This window comes from Somniosus microcephalus, chromosome 2, assembly GCF_052327205.1.
Source record: "Somniosus microcephalus isolate GS21.2 chromosome 2, FLI_Smic_1.0, whole genome shotgun sequence".
In the NCBI taxonomy this organism is placed as follows: domain Eukaryota; kingdom Metazoa; phylum Chordata; class Chondrichthyes; order Squaliformes; family Somniosidae; genus Somniosus; species Somniosus microcephalus.
The window spans coordinates 69513176-69523563 of record NC_140988.1 but is presented as its reverse complement, the minus strand read 5'-3'; positions in this window follow the sequence as shown (position 1 = coordinate 69523563).

Genomic DNA, 10388 nt, shown 5'->3' with positions numbered 1-10388 from the left:
CCCGCTAATATATCATCGCTCCTTACAGCAGTAATTGACTCCTTAATTAATGTTGCAACACCCCCTCCCCTTTTACACCCCCCTCTGTCTCGCCTGAAGATTCTATACCCCGGAATATTGAGCTGCCAGTCCTGACCCTCCCTCAACCATGTCTCCGTGATAGCAACAATATCATACTCCCATGTGTTCAACAACAACTTCAGTTCATCCACCTTATTTGCAAGACTCCTTGCATTAAAATAAGTGCCTTCCAGCCTTGCCATATTCCCTTTTCCCTTCACATATTTGCTCTGCCTTCCCAGCTGACTTGTTTTTTCCTCCGTATTTGGCTGTAAATCACCCCCTACTATAGCTCCACTCTGTATCCCATCCCCCTGCCAAGTTAGTTTAAACTCCCCCCAACAGTGCGAGCAAACCTCCCCGCAAGGATATTGGTCCCCCTCTGGTTCAGGTGTAAACCGTCCGACTTGTACAAGTCCCACCTTTCCCAGAAGCAGACCCAGTGATCCAGGAAACTAAAGCCCTCCCTCCTGCACCATCCCTTTAGCCACGCATTCATCTGTTCTATCTTCCTATTCCTATAATCACTAGCACGTGGCACCGGGAGTAATCCAGAGATTACAACCTTTGAGGTCCTGCCCTTTAATCTTCTACCTAGCTCCCTAAATTCTTGCAGCAGGACCTCATCCCTCTTTTTACCTATGTCGTTGGTACCAATGTGGACCAGGACCTCTAGCTGTTCGCCCTCCCCCTCCAGAATGCCCTGCATTGCTTGGATTTGCTCAAACCAAACATAAGACGAGATGTTGAGGATAAGCAGTTCCAGCACATAAATGAGAAGCCAACCAGGAGCTTCAAGATAGGGCAACCAGTCTTGGCCCGCGATTACCGAACAGAAAATGGCAGCCAGGCACGATATGCACACAGCAGGGACCACTAATGTACACAGTGGACGTTGGATATAGCATTGTGAGACGCCATGCTGACCAGATCTTAGAGTCACAGGAACAAGCCAAACCTGTACCACAAGCATGTGCCTCTGGTAATGAGCCCGAAGTACAGATTGCGTCTACCTCAGAAGCAGGGGTATTGGAAGCTGACGAACCAACCAATGACAATGAGCCAGAATTGACTCCACCGCCAGAACAGGATACTCGAGAAAGGCGCTATCCAGTCCGGATCAGGAAGCCTCCTCAAAGACTGAACTTATAAATCACTATTTCAGTTGATGTATATATTACTGAGAAAATTGTAATTGTAATTAGTTATTATTTAGTTGTTAAATGTATGTTATGTACTGTTTATCTAAAAGGGGAGGAATTGTTGTGTATGTACCTTTAAGGGAATAACTGGTCTTAGACTGCAGTATCGGCAGTGACCACCCCTGTATAAAAGGCCCTAGCAGGCTTCTGTATTTTCAGTTTCAAGCTGCCTCTTGTTCAGTAAAGTACCTGTTAAACTGTTCTCCCGAAGTTCGTATATGATTGAGGCGCGGACTTTACATTCACCAGCTCACATCACCCAGATCACTGCGAGGGCTGCATTCACCATGTCACATCACCCAGAACACTGCGAGGGCTGCATTCACCATGTCACATCACCCAGAACACTGCGAGGGCTGCATTCACCATGTCACATCACCCAGAACACTGCGAGGGCTGCATTCACCGAGTCACATCAGCCAGAGCACTGCGAGGGCTGCATTCACCGCGTCACATCACCCAGAGCACTGTGAGGGCTGCATTCACCAGGTCACGTCACCCAGAGCACTGCGAGGGCAGCATTCACCAAGTCACATCACCCAGAGCACTGCGAGGGTTGCATTCACCAAGTCACATCACCCAGAGCACTGCGAGGGTTGCATTCACCAAGTCACATCACCCAGAGCACTGCGAGGGTTGCATTCACCAAGTCACATCACCCAGAGCACTGCGAGGGCTGCATTCACCAGCTCACATCTCCCAGAGCACTGCGAGGGCTGCATTCACCAGCTCACATCACCCAGAGCACTGCGAGGGCTGCATAGAAACATAGAAACATAGAAGATAGGAGCAGGAGTAGGCCATTCGGCCCTTCAAGCCTGCTCCGCCATTCAATGAGATCATGGCTGATCATTCTAATTCAGTACCCTGTCCCTGCCTTCTCCCCATATCCCTTGATCCCTTTAGCCTCAAGAAATATATCCAACTCTTTCTTGAATCTATTTAAGAACTGGCCTCCACCGCCCTCAGTGGCAGAGAATTCCACAGGTTCACCACTCTCTGGGTGAAGAAATTCCTCCTCATTTCAGTCCTAAATGGCTTACCCCTTATCCTTAGACTATGACCCCTGGTTCTGGACTCCCCAGCCATCAGAAACATCCTTTCTGCATCTAGTCTGTCCAGACCTGACAGAATTGTATAGGTTTCCATGAGACCCCCTCTCAATCTTCTAAACTCCAGTGAGTATAAGCCCAATTGACACAATCTCTCCTCGTACGTCATTCCTGCCATCCCAGGTATCAGCCGGGTGAATCTTCGCTGCACTCCTTCCATGGCAAGAACGTCCTTCCTCAGGTAAGGTGACCAAAACTGCACACAATACTCAAGGTGCGGTCTCACCAAGGCCCTGTACAACTGCAGCAAGACATCCTTGTTCTTGTACTCGAACCCTCTTGCTACGAAGGCCAACATACCATTTGCCTTCTTAACCGCCTGCTGCACCTGCATGCTTACCTTCAGCGACTGGTGCACAAGAACACCCAGGTCTCTTTGCACTTCCCCTTCTCCCAATCTATTGCTATTCAAATAATAATCTGCCTTCCTGTTTTTGCCACCAAAGTGGATAACCTCACATTTATCCACATTATAGTGCATTTGCCATGTTTCTGCCCAATCACCCAACCTGTCCAAATCGTACTGGAGTTTCATGATATCCTCCTCACAGCTTATCCTCCCAACCAGCTTTGTGTCGTCTGCAAATTTGGAGATATTACATCCAATTCCCTCGTCCAGATCATTAATATATATTGTGAACAGCTGGGGTCCGAGGACCGATCCTTGCGGTACCCCACTAGTCACTGCCTGCCACTCGGAAAATGACCCATTTATTCCAACTCTTTGCTTTCTGTCCGCCAACCAGTTCTCTATCCAAGTCAATACCTTGCCCCCAATCCCATGTGCCTTAATTTTGCATGCTAACCTCTTATGCGGGACCTTATCGAAAGCCTTCTGAAAGTCCAAATACACCACATCCACTGGTTCTCCCTTATCTATTTTACCAGTTACATCCTCAAAAAATTCCAGTAGATTAGTCAAGCACGATTTACCTTTTGTAAATCCATGTTGACTTTGTCCGATCCTGTCACCGCTTTCCAAGTGCTCTGCTATTACATCTTTTATAATGGACTCTAGCATTTTCCCCACTACCGATGTCAGGCTTACCGGTCTATAATTCCCTGCTTTTTCTCTGCCACCTTTTTTGAATAGTGGGGTAACATTAGCTACCCTCCAATCCATGGGTACTGTTCCAGAGTCTATTGAGTTCTGGAAGATGACCAGCAATGCATCTACTATTTCTAGGGCCACTTCCTTAAGTACTACGAGGGCTGCATTCACCTGCTCACATCACCCAGAGCACAGCAAGGGCTGCATTCACCGGGTCACATCACCCAGAGCACAGCGAGGGCTTCATTCACTGGGTCACATCACCCAGAGCACTGCGAGGGCTGCTTTCACCGGGTCACATCACCCAGAACACTGCGAGGGCTGCATTCACCGGATCACATCACCCAGAGCGCAGCGAGGGCTGCATTCACTGGGTCTGATCACCCAGAGCACTGCGAAGGCTGCATTCACCGGATCACATCACCCAGAGCACAGCGAGGGCTGCATTCACCGGGTCACATCACCCAGAGCGCAGCGAGGGCTGCATTCACTGGGTCACATCACCCAGAACACTGCGAGGGCTGCATTCACCGGGTCACATCACGCAGAGCATTGCGAGGGCTGCATTCACCAGCTCACATCACCCAGAGCACTACGAGGGCTTCATTCACCGGGTCGCATCACCCAGAGCACTGCGAGGGCTGCATTCACTGGGTCACATCACCCAGAACACTGCGAGGGCTGCATTCACCGGGTCACATCACGCAGAGCATTGCGAGGGCTGCATTCACCAGCTCACATCACCCAGAGCACTACGAGGGCTTCATTCACCGGGTCGCATCACCCAGAGCACTGCAAGGGCTGCATTCACTGTGCCACAGCATCACCCAGAGCACTACGAGGGCTGCATTCACAGGCTCACATCACCGAGTGCACTGCGAGGGCTGCATTCACCGGGTCACATCACCCAGAGCACTGCGAGGGCTGCATAAACCAGCTCACATCGCCCAGAGCACTGCAAGGGCTGCATTCACCAGCTCACATCACCGAGAGCACTGCGAGGGCTGCATTCACCAGGTCACATCGCCCAGAGCACTGCGAGGGCTGCATTCACCGGGACACATCACCCAGAGCACTGCGAGGGCTAAATTCTCCGGGACACATCACCCAGGGCACTGCGAGGGCTGCATTCTCCGGGACACATCACCCAGTGCACTGCGAGGGCTCCATTCACCGGGACACATCGCCCAGAGCACTGCGAGGGCTGCATTCACCGGGACACATCACCCAGAGCATTGCGAGGGCTGCATTCTCCGGGACACATCACCCAGAGCATTGCAAGGGCTGCATTCTCCGGGACACATCACCCAGAGCACTGCGAGGGCTGCATTCCCCGGGACACATCACCCAGAGCACTGCGAGGGCTGCATTCACTAGGTCACATCACCCAGAACACTGCGAGGGCTGCATTCACCATGTCACATCACCCAGAACACTGCGAGGGCTGCATTCACCATGTCACATCACCCAGAACACTGCGAGGGCTGCATTCACCGAGTCACATCAGCCAGAGCACTGCGAGGGCTGCATTCACCGCGTCACATCACCCAGAGCACTGTGAGGGCTGCATTCACCAGGTCACGTCACCCAGAGCACTGCGAGGGCAGCATTCACCAAGTCACATCACCCAGAGCACTGCGAGGGTTGCATTCACCAAGTCACATCACCCAGAGCACTGCGAGGGTTGCATTCACCAAGTCACATCACCCAGAGCACTGCGAGGGCTGCATTCACCAGCTCACATCACCCAGAGCACTGCGAGGGCTGCATTCACCAGCTCACATCTCCCAGAGCACTGCGAGGGCTGCATTCACCAGCTCACATCTCCCAGAGCACTGCCAGGGCTGCATTCACCAGCTCACATCACCCAGAGCACTGCGAGGGCTGCATAGAAACATAGAAACATAGAAGATAGGAGCAGGAGTAGGCCATTCGGCCCTTCAAGCCTTCAATGAGATCATGGCTGATCATTCTAATTCAGTACCCTGTCCCTGCCTTCTCCCCATATCCCTTGATCCCTTTAGCCTCAAGAAATATATCCAACTCTTTCTTGAATCTATTTAAGAACTGGCCTCCACCGCCCTCAGTGGCAGAGAATTCCACAGGTTCACCACTCTCTGGGTGAAGAAATTCCTCCTCATTTCAGTCCTAAATGGCTTACCCCTTATCCTTAGACTATGACCCCTGGTTCTGGACTCCCCAGCCATCAGAAACATCCTTTCTGCATCTAGTCTGTCCAGACCTGACAGAATTGTATAGGTTTCCATGAGACCCCCTCTCAATCTTCTAAACTCCAGTGAGTATAAGCCCAATTGACACAATCTCTCCTCGTACGTCATTCCTGCCATCCCAGGTATCAGCCGGGTGAATCTTCGCTGCACTCCTTCCATGGCAAGAACGTCCTTCCTCAGGTAAGGTGACCAAAACTGCACACAATACTCAAGGTGCGGTCTCACCAAGGCCCTGTACAACTGCAGCAAGACATCCTTGTTCTTGTACTCGAACCCTCTTGCTACGAAGGCCAACATACCATTTGCCTTCTTAACCGCCTGCTGCACCTGCATGCTTACCTTCAGCGACTGGTGCACAAGAACACCCAGGTCTCTTTGCACTTCCCCTTCTCCCAATCTATTGCTATTCAAATAATAATCTGCCTTCCTGTTTTTGCCACCAAAGTGGATAACCTCACATTTATCCACATTATAGTGCATTTGCCATGTTTCTGCCCAATCACCCAACCTGTCCAAATCGTACTGGAGTTTCATGATATCCTCCTCACAGCTTATCCTCCCAACCAGCTTTGTGTCGTCTGCAAATTTGGAGATATTACATCCAATTCCCTCGTCCAGATCATTAATATATATTGTGAACAGCTGGGGTCCGAGGACCGATCCTTGCGGTACCCCACTAGTCACTGCCTGCCACTCGGAAAATGACCCATTTATTCCAACTCTTTGCTTTCTGTCCGCCAACCAGTTCTCTATCCAAGTCAATACCTTGCCCCCAATCCCATGTGCCTTAATTTTGCATGCTAACCTCTTATGCGGGACCTTATCGAAAGCCTTCTGAAAGTCCAAATACACCACATCCACTGGTTCTCCCTTATCTATTTTACCAGTTACATCCTCAAAAAATTCCAGTAGATTAGTCAAGCACGATTTACCTTTTGTAAATCCATGTTGACTTTGTCCGATCCTGTCACCGCTTTCCAAGTGCTCTGCTATTACATCTTTTATAATGGACTCTAGCATTTTCCCCACTACCGATGTCAGGCTTACCGGTCTATAATTCCCTGCTTTTTCTCTGCCACCTTTTTTGAATAGTGGGGTAACATTAGCTACCCTCCAATCCATGGGTACTGTTCCAGAGTCTATTGAGTTCTGGAAGATGACCAGCAATGCATCTACTATTTCTAGGGCCACTTCCTTAAGTACTACGAGGGCTGCATTCACCTGCTCACATCACCCAGAGCACAGCAAGGGCTGCATTCACCGGGTCACATCACCCAGAGCACAGCGAGGGCTTCATTCACTGGGTCACATCACCCAGAGCACTGCGAGGGCTGCTTTCACCGGGTCACATCACCCAGAACACTGCGAGGGCTGCATTCACCGGATCACATCACCCAGAGCGCAGCGAGGGCTGCATTCACTGGGTGTGATCACCCAGAGCACTGCGAAGGCTGCATTCACCGGATCACATCACCCAGAGCACAGCGAGGGCTGCATTCACCGGGTCACATCACCCAGAGCGCAGCGAGGGCTGCATTCACTGGGTCACATCACCCAGAACACTGCGAGGGCTGCATTCACCGGGTCACATCACGCAGAGCATTGCGAGGGCTGCATTCACCAGCTCACATCACCCAGAGCACTACGAGGGCTTCATTCACCGGGTCGCATCACCCAGAGCACTGCGAGGGCTGCATTCACTGGGTCACATCACCCAGAACACTGCGAGGGCTGCATTCACCGGGTCACATCACGCAGAGCATTGCGAGGGCTGCATTCACCAGCTCACATCACCCAGAGCACTACGAGGGCTTCATTCACCGGGTCGCATCACCCAGAGCACTGCAAGGGCTGCATTCACTGGGCCACAGCATCACCCAGAGCACTACGAGGGCTGCATTCACAGGCTCACATCACCGAGTGCACTGCGAGGGCTGCATTCACCGGGTCACATCACCCAGAGCACTGCGAGGGCTGCATAAACCAGCTCACATCGCCCAGAGCACTGCAAGGGCTGCATTCACCAGCTCACATCACCGAGAGCACTGCGAGGGCTGCATTCACCAGGTCACATCGCCCAGAGCACTGCGAGGGCTGCATTCACCGGGACACATCACCCAGAGCACTGCGAGGGCTAAATTCTCCGGGACACATCACCCAGGGCACTGCGAGGGCTGCATTCTCCGGGACACATCACCCAGTGCACTGCGAGGGCTCCATTCACCGGGACACATCGCCCAGAGCACTGCGAGGGCTGCATTCACCGGGACACATCACCCAGAGCATTGCGAGGGCTGCATTCTCCGGGACACATCACCCAGAGCATTGCAAGGGCTGCATTCTCCGGGACACATCACCCAGAGCACTGCGAGGGCTGCATTCCCCGGGACACATCACCCAGAGCACTGCGAGGGCTGCATTCACTAGGTCACATCACCCAGAGCACTCCGAGGGCTTCATTCACCGGGTCACATCAGCCAGAGCGCTGCGAAGGCCAGGCTTCAGCAACTGACAGAAGCCCTATTACCCTGGGCTTCTGATTACATCAGCTGGTGCCATGTCCCCAGTTTTGGCGCACGGCTGCGCATCAATCGGATAATTCCACACATGCTGCTCACAAGCAGTTGCTGCTGGAAGATACAGTAAACTTAAATGGCCCACACACGAAAAATTATTTTATTGGGAATATTTATACCCAATGCGGCAAAGGGTGAGGTCTATCGCATTCCACGGGATCGCAGGATTTGCCAAAGTGTAGGGGGACATTGGCAGAGTCCACATGGCATTGAAGGCACCCCTTCATGCAGCTGTCACATACATCAACGGGAAAGAGTACCATTCATTAAATGTGATGATCCTTTGCAATGTCCAGGTCCGGGTCATTAACATCAATGGAGATCCGGGGAGCTGCTCATGCTGCCTTTCTCCTTCAGCTAATAAACTTATGTTACACCTACACCAGAGGTTCTGGATGGATCTCCAGTGACAAGGCCTATCCGCTAAAGCCATGGCTCACGGCACCCTACCGCAGGACCATTAGTGCAGTGCAGGAAAGGTACAACATGGACACATGTGCATGCGCCAAGTAGTGGAGCGCCATCAGAGTGCTGAAAAAACTCTCCCGGTGTCTGGACAGGCCAGGGAGGGAGGGGAGGGTTTCAGTGATCACCAAGCAAAGTGGCAAGGACTATAGAAACATAGAAACATAGAAGATAGGAGCAGGAGTAGGCCATTCGGCCCCTCGAGCCTGCTCCGCCATTCGATGAGATCATGGCTGATCATCTAAACTCAGTACCCCGTACCTGCCTTCTCCCCATATCCCCTGATACCTTTAGCGCTAAGAAATATATCTAACTCCTTCTTGAATATATTTAAAGACTTGGCCTCAACCACCTTCTGTGGTAGAGAATTCCACAGGTTCACCACTCTCTGGGTGAAGAAATTCTTCCTCATCTCTGTCCTAAATGGCTTACCCCTTATCCTTAGACTATGACCCCTGGTTCTGGACTCTCCGACCATCGGGAACATTCCACCTGCATCTAGTTTGTCCAGACCTGTCAGAATTTTATAAGTTTCAATGAGATCCCCCTCATTCTTCTAAACTCCAGCGAGTACAACCCCAATCGACCCAATCTCTCCTCATACGTCATTCCTGCCATCCCAGGGATCAGCCTTGTGAATCTTCGCTGAACTCCTTCCATGGCAAGAACATCCTTCCTCAGATAAGGCGACCAAAACTGCACACAGTACTCAAGGTGTGGTCTCACCAAGGCCCTGTACAACTGCAGCAGGATATCCTTGCTCCTTTACTCAAACCCTTTCGCTATGAAGGCCAACATACCATTTGCCTTCTTCACCGCCTGCTGCACCTGCATGCTTACCTTCAGCAACTGGTGCACAAGGACACCCAGGTCTCGTTGCACTTCCCCCTCTCCCAATCTATTGCCATTCAAATAATAGTCTGCCTTTCTGTTTTTGACACCAAAGTGGATAACCTCGCATTTATCCACATTATATTGCATCTGCCATGCTTCTGCCCAATCACCCAACCTGTCCAAATCATCCTGGAGTTTCTCGGTATCCTCCTCGCAGCATACACGCCCACCCAGCTTTGTGTCGTCTGCAAACTTGGAGATATTACATCTAGTTCCCTTATCTAGATCATTAATGTATATTGTGAATAGCTGGGGTCCTAGGACCGATCCCTGCGGTACCCCACTAGTCATTGCCTGCCACTCGGAAAAAGACCCGTTAATTCCTACTCTCTGCTTTCTGTCCGCCAACCAGTTCTCTATCCAAGTCAATACCTTGCCCCCAATCCCATGTGCCTTAACTTTACACGCTAATCTCTTATGCGGGACCTTATCAAAAGCATTTTGAAAGTCCAAATACACCACATCTACTGGTTCTCCCTTATCTATTTTCCCAGTTACATCCTCAAAAAATTCCAGTAGGTTAGTCAAGCACGATTTACCTTTTGTAAATCCATGTTGACTTTGTCTGATCCTGTCACTGTTTTCCAAGTGCTCAGCTATTACATCCTTTATAATGGACTCTAGCATTTTCCCCACTACCGATGTCAGGCTTACCGGTCTGTAATTCCCCGCTTTCTCTCTACCACCCTTTTTGAATAGTGGGGTAACATTAGCTACCCTCCAATCCATGGGTACAGTTCCAGATTCCAGCAAATTTTGGAAGATGATCAGCAATGCACCTACTATTTCTAGGGCCA